At 48.6% G+C, this 14,703-nt stretch overlaps 1 protein-coding gene across 5 annotated transcripts in view; it reads right to left on the bottom strand.

Annotated features, from left to right (window-relative positions):
* pitpnc1a (phosphatidylinositol transfer protein cytoplasmic 1a) overlaps positions 1-14,703 on the bottom strand; it is a 384,643-nt gene that overhangs the window by 249,550 nt on the left and 120,390 nt on the right. The gene's annotated exons all lie outside the window — the stretch shown is intronic.

The raw sequence follows: 14,703 nt of genomic DNA, 5'->3' as shown, positions 1-14,703 counted from the left end.
CTAGGGTTCAATTTAAATGCTTTTCAACCATTTCAACTGGAACTTGTTTCAAGGCAACTATATCAATTAACAGGAACATAACTATTTAACAGAGTTGATGACAGAAGTCTTCAGTAGTTCCATTATGACTCAGCATTGCAGAGAATATTTCCACTTACAATATGTTATTCATCCTGCATACACTTAGGCACAGATATTTGTAGCTTAGCAACTTAAACCGTATTACAGACAGCGTGATTATACTCAGATTACACAACATGAGAAGAGTACATTGTACGTTGCAGTATTTTTATAATTTTACTCAATATTGCCATTCTGTTAAAGAAGTTATGGTATAGTCGTGAACAATTTTACATATTAAATTTCATGAAACAAGCATATTCAATGTTATGGTCACCACATAATTAATTGTTTGGTCTTTGAGATAAAGCCTGCATGTGAAGTACAATTTCCAACATTGGGGCAGTATTTATTGAAGGCATCAATAACCTTGACCACTAGTTTGTGAGCTCGGGAGAGTCCAAACTCTCCTTTTTTCAGGATGGTCTACCAAATGAAGTGCCAATTAGGTACTAAACTGGGCAGCAGTGGGCCTTTTCCAGGATCAAGGATCTTGGGGGCAGGATGTCCCGCCTGCTGATAGCTGCGTACAGTCAGGGGCTGGCAGCTCTTCATTGTTTGTCAGTGCCACCGAGGAAGCGATGCTGCTGCCATACTATACCCACCTGAGGCCTAGGATTGTCAGTGAATGATGGTAGGGGTAGGACATGGTCCAGGTATTGCAGGGTAGGGGGCGCAATGAAAGAGCAGGGGTTGGTTGTCAACAGAGCACCCCCCACTTCTTGATATTTGATATCGTAGAACAAAGGACCGCTTGGAAAATTTGCACAAAACCATAACAGGGTTTTGCTTTATGGGCTAACCATATGGCAGGTTCCCCACCTGCCACTGGATGAATACCAGAAGTGGAGGGAGGTGAATAAGATAGGGATGAGGACCTTAGAAATTGCCATTTGTAAGGGCCTCCAATGGTGGTGAGACAGGAAGGCTGTTCACAGGCCTTCCCGACACAGAACCGAGGCAGTGGCAGAAGAAGCCAGGGTCCACAGATGCCACCCAGCCGCCTGATTAAATGCCCTCTGCCATCAGACTCACCATGGGGAAAGGCATTAAATTCCACCCTTGATTTTTCCATTAATAAATTTTAATTGACTTCCGATGGCGACCATTTGGTAGACGGTCGCGAATTTGGTAGCTCCTGCCTGGGGATGTTCTTTTTATCCTGGTAACCCCGGTCGGACGGCTGAACATGGGTAGAATGTTTTTTCAAACACCCGACTAAGTAAGCGGCACTACCCTGAATGATGTCTGGCACTCTACACACCCAGGAATAATGGTACAAAGAAGCGGCTGCACGCAGACCATGAGGCCCTCGGGATTGTGGCTGAAGACGCGATGACTTGGAGCTGGAGCTCGGAGTAGCCATTTCCGGCTTAATGGTCCACAGACCAGCTGGTGGACATTTCAACGGCGCAATTTAAAAAGCAGATTTTGGAATCACTCGAGACCGCACATAGACTGAAAACAGGAGAATCCCATCCTTTCTTTCCATCTATAACACTCAAATGTGGTTGCGGTCCAAGTGGGCATGGGCTTGTGGGGAGGGCGTTGAATCAAGGAACAGACCTCTTCTTGAGGCAGCTAGCCTTTATCCTCTGGGATGCTGACATCTTGCACTGTATGGTTGTGGTGAAGGTAATATATGAATGTATATATACTAATTCACACTGTTATTGTAAGCGCAGTAGCGCCATCCTACCACTAGGGGGAGTAGCGCTGGGAGCACTTAGGAACTTGTACTGGGCTCCACCCTTGGTTCCGCCCATGACTCCTCCCCCTAGTGCAGCTATATAAGTATCCGTGTCCAGAGTCAGCCTGGGTCACTACGAGTTCATCGACAGGCAACAGGCTGGCTCTGAAGTAAGTCGATCAAAGCCTAGATTCACATCGGAAATACGTGTCTGGTGAATTGATGGTTCCATCAATGGTGAAGATGGTGGTCTGGAGAGAATGACATGAGTGTTTTGGGTGCTGGGACTTTTGAACCTGCCAGCTGACAGCAGGCGTGTGAATTAGTTGCTGGCCCACCAGGTGACTTAGAGGGAACACACTTATACATCATGAATGAAGGGCAGCATGGTGGCACAGTGGGTTAGCCCTGCTGCCTCATGGCGCCGAGGTCCCAGGTTCGATCCTGGCTCTGGGTCACTGTCCATGTGGAGTTTGCACATTCTCCCCGTGTTTGCGTGGGTTTCGCCCCCACAACCCAAAGATGTGCAAGATAGGTGGATTGGCTACGCTAAATTGCCCCTTAATTGGAAAAAATGAATTGGGTACTCTAAAAATTTTTTTTAAAAATACATCATGAATGAGGCTCCAAGTACAGAAACTGACGGAGGATCTCATTATTCTGGGTCGGCTTTACAGGCACCACCAGAACCACTGGTCTGCCGGAGGGGATAGAGGACTCGCAGGCCACGGAATATATAGCACAGATGTTGGGAGAAATTGATGGGTGAGAGCCTTCGACCGCCCCCTCGAAATTGACCGAGCGGATAGAGCGCTTAGAAAGAAGCCGAAAGCGGGCAAGTAGCCAAGGGTGCCCGTTTCTTGGACAAGGAGAGAATCCTGAGATGGGCCAGACAAGTGAAGAAGAGTACATGGGAGGGGAGCTTGATTCGTATCTACTCTGGGAACTGGCTAAACTGAGTCAAGGTGATTCTGCATAAAGAAGGCTGAACTTTGGGTTCTGCATCTGGCTCGTTTATGGATCACCTTTTAGAATCAGGAGCACTTGGACACTCGGTGACCAGGGGATTGGGAGATTGTAAATATGTTGAATTATGTTTGAATTGTGTTGTTCATATTGTTGATAGTTCAGTTGTTGTTTATTTGTGTTTCTTTATTTTCCCTTTCTCTATTATTCCCTTCCCTGTTTTCTTTTTATTGATGTGAGTCACATGTTCTGAGTTTGGGGGCGATCTGGAGGGTGGGACAGTAGTTATGATGGGTCGGGTGTGGATGATGTGGCAGGTCCAGGTAAGGCATGGGCCTTGTGTGGGGGCCACCGTACGCGGGAAAGCCAATAAACCGAAGAGATGTGGTGGACAAGATGGAGAGAGGATGGTAGGGTTTTAGATATTTCTTTTTTTTCGGTCTAGTTTGGGAGGGGGGCGCAGGATTGTGGGGAGTAGGGTGGGAAGGTGCGGGAGTGCTGACATTGAAAGTACCATTCGGGCACAGAGGTATAAGGGTTGATGACGGTGGACATCTTGTGGAGGCCTCAAGGGGTGTGATACGATGACCTGTGTTGGAAGAGGTAAAGAGAAGTGGGAGGAAGTGCTGGGTTTGGTCCTGGGGTGGATTAAGGTTCTGCATAGGATCAACTTCATATCCTTGTGTGCAAGGTTAAGTCTGATCCAGTTTAAGGTGGTGCACCTGACTAGGGGATGCAGGAGTGGGTTTTTCCCGGGGGTGGAGCATAGGTGTGAGTGATGTTCTAAGAGACCTGTGAATCATATGCACATGTTCTGGTATTACCCTAAGCTTGTCAGCTTCTGGGTTTCATTTTTTATTACTTTATCAGGGATTTGGGGAGTTCAGTTGGAGCCGTGCCCGTTAGTGGCCATCTTTGAGTGTCTGATTCGCCGGGGACAAAGGCGGATGTCTTAGCCTTCGCCTCGCTAATGGCCTGGAGGCCAATTCTGTTTGGTTGGAGGTCCCCGGTGCCGTCTAAGTCCTTGGATTGGTTGGGGGATTTGATGGAATTTCTACACTCGGAGAAGATTAAGTATACCTTGAGGGGTCGGTGGAAGGGTTCTACTTGAGGTGGCAACCTTTCATCTCCTTTTTCAGGGAGTTACTTACAGTCAGCAGTTAGGGAGAGGGCAAGGAGTTTGTCTTCTTACTTGGGTTAGGGTTTGCTATGGTTGTTTTCTTTATGGGGAGAAGGGGTTCAGGAGGTCGAGGTGGGTGTAGTTTAACCATAGGATTGGGTTGGGGTTGTATTGTTGGTGGGTTGTTTGTTATAATGAAAATGTTGTATCATTGGTAAATTTGTTTGTTATAATGAAAATTTTGCTTCAATAAAATATTAAAAATAGGCAGATCATCCAAGTCAATAGCCTGATTCCACCTTCCCCTATATCTTTTGATCCCCTTTGCCCCAAGTGCTGTATCTAACTGCTTCTTGAAAACATGGGCTGGATTCTCCACAGCCCAGCGTCAAAATCGCGTTTGGCACGGGGGTGGAGAATCGATGTTCCCGACCGGATCGCGCCCGGCGCCGCTCAGGTGATTCTCCGGGCCCTGGAGAGTCGCTCGTCCGTGAATCACGCCGCGTGGCTGGGGGGGGGGGGGCATTGCCAGAGGCCCCCCCCCAGCGATAATCCGCTCCTGACCGGCCGATTTCCTGGCGTTGTGGTTCTAACTACGTATGGCTGGTCGGGACTCTCGCGCGGCGGCTGCGGGCTCAGTCCGAGGCCGCCCTGGTGGGGGCAGGGGGATCTAGCACCAGGGAGGGGCCTTATGTGCGGCCGGGGCAGTGATCGGGCCGGTCCAATGCAAGGGCGCGGGGTCGATCAGGGGGCCTTGTTTCTTCATGATGGTCCACAGTCCGAGTCAGCCATGACGCTCTGCGCGGCCACTGGAGGTTGCTGCCATGCATGGACTTGGAACCGGAAGTGCTGGGCCCGTATCCTCAGCCAAAGCTGAGAGAAGCTCCCCGGGTCCCTGCTAGCCCCCTGCAGGTAAGTGAATCGCTGTTAATGTTTGGAGGAAACTGGGGAGTGAAATGCCAGCATTTATATGCCAGCGTGGGGACATAGCCCCATTTTTGGAGAATCCAGCCCACAGTGTTTTGGCCTCAACTGCTTTTTGTGGTAATGAGTTCCACAGCCTCACCACTCGGTGAAAAAATTTCTTCTCATCTCAGTCCAAAATGATCTATCCCATACCCTTAGACAGTGATTCCTGGTTCTGGACACCCCCACCATCAGGAACATCTTTCTTGCATCTAACCTGTCTAGTCCTGCTGGAATTTTACAGGTTTCTATGAGATTCCCATCATTCTTCTGAACTGCAGCGAATACCAACTCCAACTCTCTTGAGATAAAAGCCAACATTCCATTAGCCCCCTGACCTTCTTTAAAATAAATATGTTCTGTTGATTGCATGAAAAGTTAATTTCAACCTTGGAAAAAAAAACGTCCTAAATTTGCAGATGATATTGTTGAACTAGGAGACATCACAAACAACAGGGAACAGATTGATCAAATGAAGTGGATCTGAATAACTTGGGCAGCAGGAGTCTGAGTGGACAGAAGAATCAGGGCTTGGTTCACTCATTTGACTCTTGGCTAATGTCACTGTTTTTTTCACCAAATATAGTCAAGAATGTCGACTACAGGATACACTGGCACTGTACAGCCAAACAAGGCAGGAGGGCAGGATAAGGCAGGCACAGAAGATGATGCCCTCATTTAATCAATTCTGACCTGCAAGTTCCCCTCAAAAAAATTGACAAGAGAAACAGACTGCTGCAAGCCAATTTTAACTTTGCCCACCAATTGGCAACCCATGTGGGCTGACAGGCAAAACTACCTTGTAAACTGCTGGGTTCAGATGTGACACTGATGAGGCCTTGGTGCGAAAATCTTTGTAGTCTCCTGCTGTGGACGTCTAGGCAGTTTGTCATCTAATGCAGCTCCTGCCATAGATAATAGGCCCTTTGGTGTTCATGGCAACAAACCTACTAGAATTATCACCTCCCTCACCTGAGATTGGCTTTGGGAGAGATTTTATACTTTTGAATGAGTAGTAGCTTACAGGAATGAGCGTTTATTTGAAAGTGGGGAAGGAGGAGAGAAGGCTTTGGTATCAAAGATATTTGGTGGGATTTTCCATTCCTGAGACAAAGTGTTGACACCGGGGCAGGATTCGTAGTCTTCCACGACAGCAAAACTGGTGTCACACCGGGGCCGATTCAGCGATTGTTCAGGAGTTAGCACCGCCCTTGGAGGGTCGGAATGTGGAGGCCCTTGGAGGGATGGAATGTGGAGGTTGCTATGGACACAGAGAAGGCCTTTGATCAGGTAGAATGGGAATGTTTGCGGGAGGTACTGGGGTGGTTCTGGTCCTGCAGGGGTTTGTGGATTGGGTCCGGTTGTTGAATTGGGCGGCGGCAGCGAGTGTAAGGACGAACCGGGTGAGTTTGGGTATTTCAGGCTGCATCGTGGGACAAGGCAGGGATGCCCACTCACCCTGTTGCTCTTTGCCATGACGATTGAGCCATTGGCAATGGCGCTCAGAGCATCAAGGGGTTGGTAGGAGATAGTCCGGGAGGGGGGCGGTGGAGCACAGGGTCTCGCTATATGCGGACAATTTATTGCTTTAGATATCGGACACATTGGAAGGTATTGTGGGGGATCATGGGCATTTTGGAGGAATTTGACCAGTTCTCTGGGTAATAATAATAAAAGTTAAACAAGAGTGCTGTCTTCCCGATCCAGATGAGAGGGCAGGAGAGCAGGTTGGGTGAGCTGCCAATTAAGGTGGTGGGGACGTGGGGACGAGTTTCAGGTATCTGGGCAATTAGGTGGTGCAGGGATGGGAGCAGTTACATAAGTTGAATTTGGCACGGCTGGTGGAGCAGATGAAGGGGGATTTTAAGAGGCAGGACCTGCTCCCGCTGTCATTGACACTGTCATGGTGAGCAGTCCATGAAGATGAAGGTACTCCTGGGATTTTGATTTGTGTTCCAGAACCTTCCGATTTTTATTGATCTCGGGGTTTGTATGGGCGAGGAAAGTTCCACGGGTGAAGAAAGTGCTGCTGGAGTGGGGACATGGGGAGGCAGGGTGGGGAGAGGGCGCTGGCCTTGCCAAATTCGATGAACTACTACTGGGCAGCAAATATAGCCATGGTCAAGAAACAGGGGAGGAGTTGGCGTGGGAGCGGATGGAGGCAGCCTCTTGCAAGGACACTAGCTTAGGGGCACTGTTGATGGCGCCTCTGCCGTTCTCGTTGTCCAGGTACTCAACAAGTCCGGTGGTTGTGATCTGAGGATGTGAGGACAGTGGAGTCAGCACTTGGGGCTGGAAGATGCCTCGGTTTGGGCACCGATTTGCGGGAATCACAGGTTTCTCCGGGCCGCGGGGGGGGGGGGGGGGGGGGGGGGGGGTGCGTGGTGGTGGACGGGTGGGGATTGAAGCGGTTTGGAGGCCTATTCATGGGGTGCAGTTTTTTGAGCTTGGCGGGATTGCTAGAGGAGTTGAGCTTCCCAGCGCGAATGCGTTCCAGTACTTGCAGGGATATGTGATGGAAAACAGGTGCCGTCCTTTCCCGATTTGCCGCCCCCGGGGTTGCACGACAAGGTAGTGTCGAGAACAGGGGTTGGTGAGTGTACGGTGTCGGAGATCTATAAGGAATTGATGGACTGGTAGGGCGCTCCGATCGGAGAAGTTAAGCGGAAGTGGGAGGAAGAGCTGGAGCGGGAGTTGGAGGCTGGGCTGTGGGAGGAGGGTCTGAGGAGGGTCTATTCATCCTCTTTGTGTGCTAGACTTAGTCTTATTCAATACAAGGTAGTCCACAGGGCGCATATGATAGTGGTCAGAATGAGCATGTTTTTTGAGGGGGTGGAGGATAGGTCTGTACGGTATGCGGGTGGACCGCGAACGATGTCCACATGCTTTGTCCCTGTCTGAAACTGGAGGGGTTCTGTCGGGGGTTTGCTGACGTTATGTCTGAGGTGCTGAGGGTGAAGGTCCTGAGTCCAGAAGTGATGATTTTTGGAGTTTCGGAAGACCGGGGGCCGGGATTCTCGGTCCCGCTGCGCCACATTTCCGTCCCGACCGGGGTGTCCGGAGACAGATCCTGTTGGAATGGAGGGAGTCGGGCCCCCAAAACCGGGGGTGTGGGTGAGCGACCTCGCGGAATTCCTTAGGTTGGAAAAAATCAAGTTTGCCTTGAGGGACTGTGGATGGGTTTGCTCCGATACGGAAACGGTTTATCGACTTTGGTGTGTTCCATGTTCTTTGACTAGCAAGGAATCTACGGAACTGCTGATGACTTAGCCAAAACCAGGATTTATTAATGTACACTTGGTAAGGTAACGATCAGATATAGAGCAATCTATCTCAGAGTTTCTTTAGACTCCACTGGAACTACCCCTATGGACGAATGTCCTTATGTACGTCTTGTAACTTTCTGAAGGTAGCTGATGTGCCCTGACTTATATCTAATGCCACCTGCTGGTGGGAGGCCACACTGGCGTTGCTCTTGCCAGCGGTATTCTCCGTGGCCCCCACCCACATAGGGGCTACAGTGGCCATTGCCCTGGGTGGGCCGCCTGATGCCCTGCTGGTGGGTGGTGGCCAGCTGGGTGGTGGGGGGGTATGGCCGGTGTCACTCTGCAAAACCAGGGGCCAAGGTGGGTGGACAGTGGGGTGCGCATCAGATGGCTGCCTTGCAGGCCGTGGTAATGGCGGTCTGTGCCTGAGCACTGCCCTAATCCCATGGGGAGTCACCCCAGCCACACGGCCCATTCCCCTGTCCCTTCTTCCCCCTGCCCTGTCAGAGACTCCCCTCACCAGCCAGCCCGGCAGCCCACGGTCATGCCTCTCCATGTCCTACCTCCTCTTTCTCCCCCATCAACTACAACACAAGTTTCTCGATTTTTAAAAGCACAAGTGAACCTTGCCGTTGGGAATTCGGCCCATGAAAAGGCAGAAAATCGCAAAGGCCCCGGAAAATACCGGGTTGGGCCTGCTAATGATATGCAAACGATGTTTACTGATCATTTGTTCCGGAATACATTGACCCTGCTGTCGAGGCTTCAGCGAATTGCAAATTGCCGTGAAGGGCCTGTACTGTGCTGTAATATTCTATGTTCTATCGGTGCCTGCTGCAATTTCAGTGTTGGAACTGATTCTCCGCCCAATTGCGTTTCCCGATTTCGGCGATGGCTGTCAGAGAATCCTGTCGATTATTTTTTTTAAATTTAGAGTACTCAACTATTTTTTTCCAATTAAGGGGCGATTCAGTGTGGCCAATCCTCATACCCTGCATATCTTTGGGTTGTGGGGGTGAGACCCACGCAGTCACGGGGAAAATGCGGAAATTCCAAGTGACCCGGGGCCAGGATCGAACACGGGTCCTTGGCGCCATGAGGCAGCAGTGCTAATCACTGACATCAAAGATGTTAAACAGGAGATTTTGTATGGATGTACTTTGATGTTCCTTTGCTACAGTCACTGAAGAATATTCTCGTGAAAACTCTGCTCCGTGCAATTCTGCCTCCAGTAGAATCTTAGCCCCTTTGTCTGCATTGTGAAAGTTCAGTCCTTTGTTTATGATAAAGTTGAGGGTAGTACAGCAGACTGCAATTATTCATGATTCACAGACTGTAGAACCTTTCCAAACCATCAAAGCTTGAAAACCATGCTTTTGAGACCTTGATGATCCTCTCAATGGCCAATCTTCTAAAGGCATATGCATTGTTGTACCACTCCGCTGCTTGTTATGCAGGTCACAAGGAGCCCATCATCCATGGGTTCAGGGGCTAGGCTTCATCAGAAGCCATCTTCTCACATCATTTCCTTGCCTGAGAAGGTCAAATTGAGCCTGATTTGTAAGGATGAATGTATCATGACAACTTGCAGCACATTTGGCATTGTCATGTCGGGCCCTCTGCATGCCATCAACACAGTTTGTATATTCAGGTTGTGGTGGCCCTTCCTTTTGAACAATTTTCTATAAGAGCCCACAAGGCAAGGTGCTTGCAAATAATTTCGCCCTGCAACTTGGAAAAGGCAGCACGCCTGAGAGGTGTGGATTCTCCTTCAAGGCTGGGATACATAAATTTTTAGTCTCAAAGGGATTCAAGGGATATGGGAGAAGGCAAGAAAGTTGAATTAAGGCCAATGATTAGCTATCATCATATTGAATAATGAAGCATGCTCGAGGGACTGCATAATCTATTTCTGCTCCTATTTCTTATGTTCTTATGTAAGACCGAATGCTCCTAACACACTGCTGTGTTGATGTAATACTGTACTAAAAGTGATGAATTCCCGTCTCCTGTAAATGCATCAACCCCCTGACAAATCCTTGTCCTTATTGCAGGCTGACCATATTGCAGATTTCGCTCCCGGCTGTCTGAAATGAGTGAAATTCTTGAGTTGATATTAGATCGGTCTTGCAAGAGGAATCAATTTACAAAAATAATTGAATTGAACAACCTATGGACCATTTGTAAAATTCTAGGATTCATAAATTCTATGAACTGAACATCTCTGGTACGATTCAACGGGGCAAAAACAGAGTCCCGTTTCGGGCGTGCTTAACGGGTTGCTATTTGGCATCTGCAGGGCCGAGAAAGACACTGATATTCTTTTTTTTAATTTAGAGTATCCAATTATTTTTTTTCCAATTAAGGGGCAATTCAGCATGTCCAGTCCACTTACCCTGTACATCTTTTGGCTTCTGGGGGTGAGGCCCACGCAGACACAGACAATATGCAAACCCCACACGGACAGTGACCCATGGTCAGGATCAAACCTGGGTCCTCAGCGCTGTGAGGCAGCAATGCTAACCACTGCGCCAACATACTGCCCTAAAGACCCTGATATTCAACACCACTTTGCCGTTTTTTAGGCCTTGGCCATCATTTTGTTTATCAAGCTGATCGGTGCAGGAAGACAACTCGCGGATCGGGGCGCTGTCTTTCAAGGCTGCCCTGATCTTTCAAGCCCCGTCAGGGATCCCACCATAGACTCTGGATTCCCCCCACTGCATCTAACTTCCGAGATTCTCAAGCTCCCCCCTCATCCTACCTCTTAAGGGCATGGCACACCAGGCCCGACCCCTGGCACAGGCAACCTGGCAGACAGGCACCTTGGCACTGCCAGTCTGGCATCCTGGCAGTGCCCTGGCCAGCTTGGCAGTGCCATCCAGGTACCCTGGCAGTGCCAAGGTGCCCAGGTGTCAGAGGGAGTACCAGGTTGCCATCCTACCTAGAGTCCGACTACTCGGGGGTCTATAATTTTGCCTGGGAGAGCCCCAGGGGAGCCATTACGCCTGCTCCACGTTTGTGTGAACCAGTGCTAAAGGGCACCCTAGCAAGGTCACCCAGGTACGGCTGCTAGGTCCCGATGCAGTCATATTTAAATGAGCCGAATGGCTCATTTAAATATGCTAATCTTCCACGGCCAGTGAGGGCGAGATCCAGATTCGGATATTACATAGAACATACAGTGCAGTAGGAGGCTATTCGGCCCATCAAGTCTGCACTGACCCACTTAAGCCCTCACTTCCACCCTATCCCCATAACCCAATAACCCTCCTAAACGTTTTTGGATACTAAGGGCAATTTAGCATGGCCAAACCACCTAACATGCACGTCTTTGGACATCTTGTGAGATTTCATTGAATCACGTGAGTCATTTCGAACGTTGCAAATTGCATGAGAGGCCTCTCGCTGTCACCAAATTGGGCGCTACGAGGTCGGTAAATCTGGCTGGTAGGGAGCTACAGATGATGGTGAATGGGTGTAGATGCTTGGTTAAAGATTTGGGGTTGAAACTAAGGGAAGGACAGGCATAGATGAAAGATGCAGGATGCCTGAACCATGAAGTGAGTGGGGTGAGCAGAATAGTAATAATCTTGATTAGTGTCACAAGTAGGCTTACATTAACACTGCAATGAGGTTATTGTGAAAATCCCCAAGTCGCCACACTCCCTGTTCGGGTACACTGAGGGAGAATTCAGAATGTCCAATTCACCTAACAAGCACGTCTTTCGGGACTTGTGGGAGGAAACCGGAGCACCCCGACGAAACCCACGCAGACAGGGAGAAAGTGCAGACTCCGACAGACAGTGGCCCAAGCCGGGAATTGAACCTGGCTCCCTGGAACAGTGCTACCCACTGTGCTACTGTGCCACCCTAACCACATAGGTAAGCCATGAAGCAGTCAACACCATCACAAGGGCAATTAGGGATGGGCAACAATGCAGGCCTTGTCAGTGACACTCACGTCCCTTGAGGGAATAAAAAACTTGCGTGAGGCCAGAGATAGAGAGTAGACAGGCAAGGTTAGAGAAATGCGCTAGTTCACATAATGTTCATAGAACATAGAACATAGAACGATACAGCGCAGTACAGGCCCTTCGGCCCTCGATGTTGCACCGACATGGAAAAAACTAAAGGCCATCTAACCTACACTATGCCCTTATCATCCATATGCTTATCCAATAAACGTTTAAATGCCCTCAATGTTGGCGAGTTCACTACTGTTGCAGGTAGGGCATTCCACGGCCTCACCACTCTTTGCGTAAAAAACCCACCTCTGACCTCTGTCCTATATCTATTACCCCTCAATTTAAGGCTATGTCCCCTCGTGCTAGCCACCTCCATCCGCGGGAGAAGGCTCTCGCTGTCCACCCTATCTAACCCTCTGATCATTTTGTATGCCTCTATTAAGTCACCTCTTAACCTTCTTCTCTCTAACGAAAACAACCTCAAGTCCATCAGCCTTTCCTCATAAGAATTTCCCTCCATACCAGGCAACATCCTGGTAAATCTCCTCTGCACCCGTTCCAAAGCTTCCACGTCCTTCCTATAATGAGGCGACCAGAACTGTACGCAATACTCCAAATGCGGCCGTACTAGAGTTTTGTGCAACTGCAACATGACCTCATGGCTCCGGAACTCAATCCCTCTACCAATAAAGGCCAACACACCATAGGCCTTCTTCACAACCCTATCAACCTGGGTGGCAACTTTCAGGGATCTATGTACATGGACACCGAGATCCCTCTGCTCATCCACACTACCAAGAATTTTACCATTAGCCATATATTCCGCATTCCTGTTATTCTTTCCAAAGTGAATCACCTCACACGTCTCCACATTAAACTCCATTTGCCACCTGTCAGCCCAGCTCTGCAGCTTATCTATGTCCCTCTGTAACCTGCAACATCCTTCTGCACTGTCTACAACTCCACCGACTTTAGTGTCATCTGCAAATTTACTCACCCATCCTTCTGCGCCCTCCTCTAGGTCATTTATAAAAATGACAAACAGCAACGGCCCCAAAACAGATCCTTGTGGTACGCCACTCATAACTGAACTCCATTCTGAACATTTCCCATCAACCACCACTCTCTGTCTTCTTTCAACTAGCCAATTTCTGATCCACATCTCTAAATCACCCTCAATCCCCAGCCTCCGTATTTTCTGCAATAGCCGACCGTGGGGAACCTTATCAAACGCTTTACTGAAATCCATATACACCACATCAACTGCTCTACCCTCGTCTACCTGTTCAGTCACCTTCTCAAAGAACTCGATAAGGTTTGTGAGGCATGACCTACCCTTCACAAAACCATGCTGACTATCCCTAATCATATTATTCCTGTCTAGATGATTATAAGTCATATCTTTTATAATCCTCTCCAAGACTTTACCCACCACAGACGTTAGGCTCACCGGCCTATAGTTACCGGGGTTATCTCTACTCCCCTTCTTGAACAAAGGGACCACATTTGCTATCCTCCAGTCCTCTGGCACTATTCCTGTAGCCAATGATGACCTAAAACTCAAAGCCAAAGGCTCAGCAATCTCTTCCCTGGCTTCCCAGAGAATCCTAGGATAAATCCCATCAGGCCCCGGGGACTTATCTATTTTCACCTTGTCCAGAATTGCCAACACTTCTTCCCTACGCACCTCAATGCCATCTATTCTAATAGCCTGGGTCTCAGCATTCTCCTCCACAATATTATCTTTTTCCTGAGTGAATACTGACGAAAAGTATTAATTTAGTATCTCGCTTATCTCCTCAGCCTCCACACACAACTTCCCACCACTGTCCTTGACTGGCCCTACTCTTACCCTAGTCATTCTTTTATTCCTGACATACCTATAGAAAGTTTTTGGGTTTTCCTTGATCCTACCTGCCAAAGAATTCTCATATCCCATCCTTGCTCATCTTAGCTATCTCTCTAGATCCTTCCTCGCTTCCCTGTAACTATCAAGCGCCCCAACTGAAACTTCACGCCTCATCTTCACATAGGCCTCCTTTTTCCTCTTAACAAGAGATTTCACTTCTTTGGTAAACCACGGTTCCCTCGCTCTACCCTTTCCTCCCTGTCTGACTGGTACGTACTGATCAAGAACACGCAATAGCTGTTCCTTGCACAAGCTCCACATATCCAGTGTGCCCAACCCTTGCAGCCTACTTCTCCAACCTACACATCCTAAGTCATGTCTAATGGCATCATAATTGCCCTTCCCCCAGCTATAACTCTTGCCCTGCGGGGTATACTTATCCCTTTCCATCACTAATGTAAAGGTCACCGAATTGTGGTCACTGTCTCCAAAGTGTTCACCTACCTCCAGATCTAACACCTGGCCTGGTTCATTACCCACCTGGCCTGGTTCACATAATGCATTACATTTTAGTAAAAAAGCATATTAAATATATTTGGTAAATGATATTTGATTCATTTCTAATGACATAAGTGGTCTCCTGTTGGGTTCCATAAACATTTCATGGCTATGTACAGTATATCAATGCAGTGCATCTCCAGGCCATCTATTATTCTAAATATAACATAATCTATTTTTAGATGGATTGAATACTTCTA

Source organism: Scyliorhinus canicula, chromosome 18 (genome assembly GCF_902713615.1).
Source record: "Scyliorhinus canicula chromosome 18, sScyCan1.1, whole genome shotgun sequence".
Classification (NCBI taxonomy): Eukaryota; Metazoa; Chordata; class Chondrichthyes; order Carcharhiniformes; family Scyliorhinidae; genus Scyliorhinus; species Scyliorhinus canicula.
Note: the sequence above shows the minus strand (reverse complement) of the source record. Positions and strands in the feature narration are given on the sequence as shown.